The sequence below is a fragment of the Eubalaena glacialis genome, chromosome 14 (assembly GCF_028564815.1).
Source record: "Eubalaena glacialis isolate mEubGla1 chromosome 14, mEubGla1.1.hap2.+ XY, whole genome shotgun sequence".
Classification (NCBI taxonomy): Eukaryota; Metazoa; Chordata; class Mammalia; order Artiodactyla; family Balaenidae; genus Eubalaena; species Eubalaena glacialis.
In genome coordinates this window covers 61,550,308-61,560,144 of record NC_083729.1, presented here as the reverse complement: position 1 = coordinate 61,560,144, position 9,837 = coordinate 61,550,308, and positions in this window count along the sequence as shown.

Here is a 9,837-nt window from a genome sequence, read left to right as displayed (position 1 = left end):
ATTTTACACTGCGATCAGGGAGGGCCCCTCTGTGGAGGCGACCTTGACCTACGTGAGGAGGAGGCATCTTATGAATATCTGGAGGAGGACCTTAGACAGAGGGCAGAGAGCAGGGCCAGAGTGAGGGAGCTGGAATTCCACCACATGGCCAGTGGGCGTGGTATGGATGGGAGGAAAAGGGAGACCGCACAGCTGGGATGACATCTGAGGGACCAGGCCTGGGGACCACCCTCAGTGAGAACCTACCTGCCCGACTCGGCTTTGAGGGGCAGCTCTGACCCCCTCCCTAAGCCCGATCCCACTGTCCAGCACAGCGAGGGACCATCCCCAGGTAGGCCCCTCAGCTCTACCGATGTGTCTGCATGGTGACCAGCAACAAGAGAAGCCACTGCCCGGGGAAAGAGGACAGGACTCTCACAGCCAGGCTCGAAACTGGCCTTGAAGCTGCATCCTAGTGACCAGAGGCAAGGCTGCTGGTGGGTGCCCTGATGTGTGGAAGCCACTGGCAGATGGCATGATGGGACTGCGAAGAGGCTGCTGGGGACACTGGAGACCCTGGGCCAGGCTCTCTCAGGCCAGACTTTCCCTTGGGAGGCCTGGCAGGGTGCAGCAACCAGGGCTGGGCCTTGGGAAACTAGAGGCCTCACTGCCCCTCACACAGCCTCCCCGTGGGAAGGGCAGGCTCTAGCCCCCAGCAGAGGTGCCAGAAGCTGCTTTCAGACCTTGTCCTCCATTTCCCAAACCCCGCAGCCCTGGCCAGAGAGCTTCGCAGGCCCGGGAGGCGAAGCTTAGCGGGCCCCGCTGCAGATGGCCCCCGGGAGAGGTTGGGTGGATGAAAGGAAAGGGAGGTGGTTGGGTGGGAAAACTGTTGTCACCACATCAAACCAGCCAAAGGCTTCCTTCCAGGGGGGCAGATGGATTGGGGTGTCTCAGATGACGGCAGGCCTGGGGCCTGTGTCCATGTGCCTTGCTGGGAAGCTGCGTCTGCGGGTCTGTTTGTATGTGTGTGTACGGGTGCGTATCGGGTGTCTGGGCCAGTCTGGGTCCTTCCTGGTTGTTTGTCTGTGGGCGAGTCCCCATGCCTCTGTGCCCGTGAGCACCTCCGTGGCCCCCGCACGTGCCAGGTGCGTGGAGGCCTCTCTGGGTACGTACCTTTCTGGGTGTGAGTGTGTGAGGTGTCTTGCCGTGCGTCGCCTGTCAGCCTCTGAAGCTGTAACACCCTGCTCCCTAGCATATGACCCCGAAGCTATCGGGGAGAAGCCGCCTCCTCCATTCTCGTCAAGGCGGTGGCCTGGGCGGTGGGAGACGAGCAGCTCTTGGGGGATGCGGGAGTGCTGGGCTGGTGGGCACAGACCCGCACCTAGCTCTGCCTTTGCTGTCACTGTCACTGTCACCCGCTGCTGCATGGCTGGCCAGACCGGCAGCCCCCAAACCAGTCCCACACTGATCGTGGCCTCTTACTGACCTCTGGCTTGTGGTTTCAGACTCTCGTCACTGCCACTGCCGACCCTGAAGGGGCACGGAGTGTGGCGGCGAGGAGAGGAGGTGGGTTGGTTGGACGACAGCTGGTGGGCGGGGCTCAGAGATTTCAGATTTGGGAGGCAATTCAGAGGGAATCTAGCCCCCCTCCCCAGTGTATCCACGCAGCGGCACAGTTCCATCTTTGTGTGCTCCCCTCCAACCTGACTCTCTCTGGACCCTCCTAAGGGTGGACCCTCACTGAAACTCAGGAGTGAGGAGGTGAGAGGGAGGGGCTGGGGGTGGCAACCAGGGCCCTGGCTTCTGAGCCTGTCCACGTGCTTTGCCCGGGGTTTGGCCAGACTGGGGGAGGGCAGGCGTGGGTCTCACACGCTGGCTGGGGAGGCAAAATGTCAGCTCCTGGAAAAGTCACCAGGAGGCAGTAAATGAGCCCGGTGAGGACCGTGGACTCTGGATGCAAACAGGAGGCCAGAGAAGATGGGGGCTAGAATGGGCTGGAGCACTCTGGAAGACTTCCTGGAGGAGGAATATTAAATGGGTCTTGAAAAACTGGTAGGGACTGGATGGGCAGAGAGAAGGGGCAGGAAGAGCACTGTGAGTGGGGGGAGGAGGGTCTGTGCAGGGCAGGCAGCCAGGAGGAGCAGGATCCTTTAGGGTTCCAGGGCCATGATTCAGTGTCGTGTAGGGCTGGGGGACAGGGCCGGGAAAGCTTCAGGGATTGCCCTTTGCTGAGTAGGGGCTGGAAGGAAGGGGAGGGAGAAGAAGGGCAGGCTGGGCACGGCTGGCCACACAGGCAGGCCCCTCCACAGCCAACGTCACTGCTGTTTTACCTGAGGGGGGTGGATACTCCAGACTCTAGTGCCCTGTGTACTTCTCTCCCCCAGGGCAGTGGTTCCCATCCTGGCTGCCCTGTGGAAGCCCTGTGCAACCAGTGGGGTGTCCGGTGCAAAGGGGGCATTTGAAAAACTGCCGCAGCCGGGGCCCCAGCCCAGAGTCTGATTCCACTTGGTCTGAAGTCATTATGCTGCGCAGCAGGACCAAGAACCCCCTGACTCAGGGTTAAACTCAGGGTTTAACCCTGACTCAGGGTTAAACAATGGGGGGGGGTGATGCAGCTGACATTGGAGAAGGCAGGGGCCCAAATTTCGCATCAGCATCTTTTGAGCCCTGGTAACCTCTTCCCCTGGGGCAGTTAGGACTCTTGAGTTGCAAGAAACAGAAACTTCGATAAGAGGAAGCTGGGATGGGAAGGGCTTGGAACTGGGATGCAGAAAGACTAAGCCACACCCCACAGACCATATCTTCTCACACATCAGCCCGGGGCCTTCTCACCACAGCCTAGCTTACTTTGTTGTCACCCACATAGTGGGCTCTCAGGTTGACATCTTATTGGCTAAGTGCCACGTGCTACACACAGGCTGGCCCAGCTTTCTCTCAGGCCGCCTTTCCACTTCTGGGAAAGAGAATCTGGCTGTCCTTCAGGATCCACCCCTAGTGTGATCTGTAGTGTGATCTGGCTAAATATTGCTGCAGGGGCCAGCCCTGTAGGCAGGATGGTTCTTGCGTGCCAGGCCCTGTGCTGGGCACTGGGGACAAGGAAATGAGCCCACGCTCATCGCCGTCTCAGGAAACATTTGAGCTGGGTCTTGAAGAATGAGTAGGAGTTTGCCAGGTGGAAAGGTGGGACAGGGTGTAACGGGTGAGGCTGGGGAGTCTGCGTCTCAGGCAAGAGCACCACAGAAAGAGAAGGAACCTCCAACTCTCTTAACTCTGTGTGAACAGAGAGAGAGAACGCCTGCGCAAGGAGGGACCCTTAATGGGGCACCACGCTAAGGTGCAGTTTGGGTTTGATATGCATCGTATTTCTCCTGCCTACTGCTACCATCCAATCCCCCAATGGTTGGGCTGAAGTTGATAGCAGAGAGCTTTGTTTTGTTTTGTTTGAAAAGCAGGACACATCGCTGCCCTAAGCAAAATAGATGTTCTGTTAGGAAGGAAAAAGGAAAAGAGGGCGATCCGGCAGCAGCCCTTCAGCCTACACATCCTCGTTCCCTTGTATGGTAAGCACCTGACTCTGCCCATCACAGGAGGTGATGCAAAAAGCCTGCAGAAGCGGAGGAGGCTGGCATAGGAGGCGAAAGTGTTCCATATGAGAACGACTGTAAGGAGAGGGCTGGGGGGAGTGTGTGTGTGTGTGTGTGTGAAATATCTGAAGAGTGGATATTCGGAGGCAGTGTATCTGTTGGGGAAGGCATTCTCCTGTGTGCAGTCTTTCTACCCTAACTGGGCCTAAGGACAGGCCTTGGGCCTGGAACATTTCCTCCCCAAGAGATAATGAGCCCACACAGCCTGTGCCGGGCTTATCACCTCGTGTGGGAATATCTTTCCCTGTTTCAAGCTCAGCGTGTGCTCCTTTGTCCCGCTTATACCTGTACATCAGTGCCCCTCCGGCACACCCCCAGCTTTCAGTATTCCAAACTCCAGGAAGGAGGGGTTGGGATGCTTCTGCTTCAGCACAAGAGGGGTGCACAGAGGCCAGCTGCCCTGCGATGGCTGCACCTGCCATCAGGGCCACCTGCTGGCCATGAGGAACCAAGGCCCACGGCTGAAGCTGCTCTTGCTCTGTCTTCACATGAGTAAAGAAAGCATTGGGCCGTTCAATGCCTGACTGTGCTGTGTTTTCCTTGGCGACTCCAACACCAAGATGCAGTGAGCAGAAAAGTTTGGACTTCTGTTCCAGTGGCTGACGCTGTGATGATCTTTGTGATGATCCACAAAGTTGGAGTCCTCCTCTGGCACTGGTGACTGGTACAAGATGTTCCGTGGTTAAGCATGTGGGTACCGGTGCCAGGAAGACGGGGGGACTGGGGGTGACCAACTCAGCCCAGTTAGCCCATGACTTTCCTGGTTGTGGCCCAGAAAGTCCTGTATCCTGGGCAGAGCAGCATGGTTGGCCACCCAATCTGGGGCTCCCTAGCTGTGTGAACTTGATCAAGTTACCTAACCTCTCTGTGCCCCGGGTTCCTCCTCCGTAAAATGGGTATAAAAATAATACCTACTTTAAAGACTTTTTGTAAGGATTAAACAAGAGAGTTTGTATAAAGGACCTAGCTCGATGCCTGGCACAAAGACGTGTGCAACAAATCTTAGCCATTAATAACAATATCGTATCAGGTGTATAGCCTTTTTCTGGGTAGTCCCAAAGGGGAAAACTGGACCACTCTCTTCAGTACAAAGAAATATTTCCTCACAGATCATGGGGTAGTGAATTTTCAAGGTGTTCAAATAAAGGCAGATGTTGGGCCTGCTTTGTGAAGTGGGAGGTAGAACTTCCTCCTGGCCCTGACCCTTCTTAGTCCTTTGATATGTTCATCTCAGCCTCCTCTTCTTTCCCCCCAGGAGGGGAGTTAGCTCATCAGAGAGAGCTGTCCCTTTTCTTCTAATCAGGATTTCCTGTCACGGGGGACCACTCAGAGCTGCTTGAATCAAGACAGGGAGACACTCCAGCGATCTGTGTCGGTAAAGGCGGAGTGAATGTGAATGGCTGGCTGCTGTCCCGGCTCTTGGGGCCACCTCTTCTCCTTGGAGAGGAGCTCCCAGCTCTGGCTGGACCTCCATCAGAGGAGGTCCCACAACCCTGCTCAGGGGCTCTTCTGTGTGTGTGTGTATGTGTGTGTGTGTGTGTGTGTGTGTGTTTGTATGAGAGAGAGAGAGAGAGAGAGAGAGAGGGAGAGGGAGACATCTGCAAGGGTATCAGTTGATATGTGCCAAATCCCATAGTGCTTGCCTTCCCCTGCCTTGTTCTTTCCTGTCATTCTCCAGCCTCACACCCTCACACACACACACACACACACACACACACACACACACACACACACACACCCTTCCCCACCCCCAACGGGGTCCGCTCAGCTCGCAGGCCCGGCAGCTTAGCTGAAGACAATGCTGAGGCAATTAATAGAGCCTTTTGAGGACTTGTCACTAGAAAGCTCTTTAACTCAGCCACCTGAATTGGGGCCCCAGGCATGTGACAGGGATGGGGGAGGGGTGCCAGGAACACCAGGGCAGCTGCCTGGGTGGGGGCAGAGGCATAGCAGAGAAACAGGGTCAGGAGGCCTGTGGATTATGGGCACATACGAGTGACCATTGTTTTTCACCGTTTCTGGTTCGTCTCTTCCTAGAATTTTCCTCTGGCTGACCTGCTGCAGAACCAAGGCCTGAGAGGTGAGCTGCCAAACGAGAAACCTGCTGACTACATGCACCGTCACAGGAAAGGTGTTCCTCTACGGTGTGGGCTCCTTAGAGAGGGGACATTGTACGTGTTAGGGATAGAGTGGGAGGGGGGCGGCAGGTACCTACCCCAACACTGTGCTTCTGTTGGCGCCGGGGCGCTGGCCGGGAAAGGGGCAAGAGCTACACAGCGGGGCGAGAGGAAGAGGGAAGAGGGGCCTGGATCTCCAGGCCTGTCCCTGCCTGTCTCTGACTCCATGGTGTCTCTCACACAACCATCATTGTCTGTAGGCAATCCAGGCAGGGGCAGCAGAGGCCCGGATGCTGACGCAGACCCTGTCTCCAACTGTGTGCAGTGTAAGTGTGCACGTGTGCGCTCGCTCTCTCTTGAACCGGCCCTGGCTTTGGTCCCCTTCAGGTCCTCTGGCCGCCACTAGAGGGCGGCAGCGAACACAGCCAGGTCAGGGGCACTTGAGCTGCAGGGTCCCACACTGCCCAGCCTCTTCATTCCACGCTTCCCTGCCCTTCCGAGCACCTAGGGATGCTCAGGCCCCAGCCAGATAACCACTGAGACCACAGAACCAACTAAAGCCAGTCCCCAGCCTTGGGTGCAGTGAAGGTGTAAGTGTGTGAGAATGTGAGAAGGTTAGCTAGTGAAGATGCTGAAGGGGACCAGAGGTGAACAGAGGTGGCCAAAGCCAGAACCCTGATGTCTATTCATTAGCTCCTATAAGGCTAAAGGTAGAGGGATACAAGGAAGAGCCAGGGGACCAGGCAGCCTGCGGGGAGATAAAGCAGGGCCCAGCCCACGACCAGGCAGGCAGAATCACCCTGACAGCAGGTTAATTAAAGAGACCAGAGAAAACAACGTGGGTCTGGAGCCAGACTGTCCAGATTCAAACCCCAGCTCCTCCAAGTACTAGCTGTGTGACCTTAGATAAGGTATTGAACCTCTTTGAGCCTTGGTTTCTCATCTGTGAAATGGAGACAGTAATAGCATTATGTCTTATGCTAGATGTGAGCGTTAAATGGGTTAAAACATACAAATCACTCAGAACAGTGTCTGGCGCAGAGTAAGAACACTATATGTGCACTAGAGTGCACTTATGGAAACTATAAAAAGAAACAAAAGGCAATGATTGTTTTATGAGGAAGAGATCCACATGATGTTGAAAGAGCTAGTTTCCCTAGAACATCGTCATGAGATGTATGGGAACTGATCCCCACACACGCGGAAATCAAATGGTAACATATGAGCTTGTGAATCAGTAAAAGTTAAAGGAGTATGTGTAACATTGGTATAAGTGTATGAGGTCTGTCAATATGTAAATCAACAAACCTTTGAATCTACAAATCTTTTCACTCTTGAGTTCCTTGAAATGAGCATGGGAGCCCTTCTGCTTCACCCCATCCCTCCTTCAAGAGAGGTTGTTTTTTTTCATCCTGGTGACCTCCTGCCTAAGCACAGGTCCCAAAGAGCCTTCATGAGCCCTGCCCCACCTTCTTGGGAAATCATGGTTTCTTCCTGCTGTCCAGAGGAAACATGAATCCTCAGCCTTGGTCCCCGGGGCCAGTTTTGGCTCTGAGACTGTGGGGAAGTAAAAATGCCCAGCTCTGGAATAACAGTCCTGGGTCAGCCATCTGAATGCCCTTAACATTTTCCAGCCTCAAGTTTCCCTTATCTACAATTCTGGGGAGGAGTGGGAGAATACTTTTATATTTTCCTCCCTCCTTGGGAGGATAGCGTTTAGGAGAAACTAAGACGAATTGAGAATTTATTGTGCTTCTACTCACTGATGCTTCTGTGTCTCAAATACAAACTCCCCAACAGAAAAGACCTAACCATGAAGCTCCCCTATTGGGCCAATCAGGGGTGGCCAGGTCACGTGATCCAAGGTTAGCTGACTTACCTGTAAGGCGCCACATGCTTTTCTCACAAAGGGACTGATTAACACGACAGACAATTTGAGACATCCTAGCAGGTCCAGCATACTACAAACATTTAAATTTTAAACTTAATTCATGAATAGGTAATACATTTACATATATTTACATAGTTCAATGCTTTAAGGATATAAAAAGGGATATGGAGGAAATGCCCTCTCTTACTCTTGAACCCCACTCTTTCTCTTCCTAGGAGGCAAGCAAAGTTACCATTTTTTAATGGACTCTTCCAGAGATATTCCATATAAAGATATATCTATGCAGATTCTTTTGCTTTTTTCAAAAGAGGATCCTCCTCTATGGGTACATAAAGAACATCCTCGATTGTTTTTATGGCTCTGCTTTATAATGTACCAAAACATACTTGTCCAGTTTCTTAATAATGAACATTTAGGTTGTTTTCAGTCTCTCCTGGTGCTGTAATGAAGAGCCTTGTAAATAAGCACACAGTCTTTTTTTTTTTTTGGCCACATCGCATGGCGGCACAAGGAACTTCCCCTTCTCTGACCAGGGATTGAACCTGCACCCACTGCACCCCCTGCAGTGGAAGTGTGGAGTCTTAACCACTGGACCACTAGGGAAGTCCAAACCACTGGACCACTAGGGAAGTCCAAGCACACAGTCATTTAAGGTCCCACTTCTCCTTATACACAGCCCTCAGAAATTCTTAACCAGGGGTGTGGGGACCCCTAAGAAGTCAGCAGGTATAAAATTCAGGGAGACAAACTGAAGGACTCTAGAAAGTTGGAAGGGAAAAAGTTTCCCTCTTTATTTACACTAAGGTCTAACTGAAATTTAACATTTCCTTCCATTATGAATGCAGGCAACAAACTCACAGTAGTTGGCAGTATCTGTGACTTTCTCTTCTTATATGATTGAAGATATTTTGAAAATATTTACACTCATCCCTCCTTTGTCACTGTGGTAGTAAAGGAAAACTGTTTCTTTACTCACCACACTTCTGACACCAAATGTGTGGGTTTTTTCCCCACATCAATCAATTTTCCGACTCTCTGGGCACCAACTGGGTGTCCTATAATTTTATTCAATTCTGAGACTATCTACCTGGAGTTATCGTCAGACTCCACAGCTTTCAGACCCTAGTCCCACAACACTGCCTTCAATTCAGATTCCAGCCACAGTCATGGGTCCCTGTGGTACCACACTTCTGTCTGACTTGGCTACAAAATTGGGGGTTCCCACATACCTCCCCTCAGGTTCGATAATTTGCTACAATGGCTCACCAAACTCGGAAATATTTAGTTTACCAGTTTATCATAAAGGATATTATAAAGGACATAGATGAACAGCCAGAGAAGAGGTGAGGTCTGGAAGGGTTGAGCTCAGGAACGTCTGTCCTCGTGGAGCTGGGGTGCACCACCCTCCCAGCATGTGGATGTATTCACCATTCCGAACCCTATGGTTTTGAGATTTTCATGGAGGCTTCCTCATGATTATTAACTCAATCTCCAGTCCCTCTCCCCTACCTGGAGGATGGAGGGTAGGATTGAAAGTTCCAAGCTTCTAGGGCATTCCCTGGCGGTCCAGTGATTAGGACTCCTAGCTCTCACTGCTGATGGCCCGGGTTCGATCCCTCGTCGGGGAACTAAAATCCCACAAGTCACGCAGTGTGGCCAAAAGAGAAACAGTTCCAAGCTTCCAATCTGGTGACCAGCCCCCTTACTGAAGCTAACCAGGAGCCCACCAAGAGTCACCTCATTAGAACAGAAGATGCTCCTATCACCCAGGAAATTCCGAGGAATTTAGGAGTTCTGTGTCAGGAACTGGGGGCAGAGACCAAATATATGTTTCTTATTATGTCACTGGGAGGTAGTTATTAGACTTTCTGTTAGATTGGGTTATGTTATGCATTAATAAAGCATATATATTATTATATCACACAGTTTTCTAAAAAATTTTTTGATATCTGTATTTCAGTGTAATTTCTTTGCTTTGTAATCTTATGTATTTTTTAATCGTGGTAAACTATACATAACATAAAATTTACCATTTGAACCATTTAAAATGTACAGATTAGTGGCATTAGGTACATTCACAATGTCGTGCAATCATCACTACCAGCCATCTCCAGAACTTTTCCATCTTCCCAAACTGAAACTGTGTACCCATCAAACAATAACTCCCTATTGCCCTCTGTCCCACCCTCCCCCAACCAACCACCAT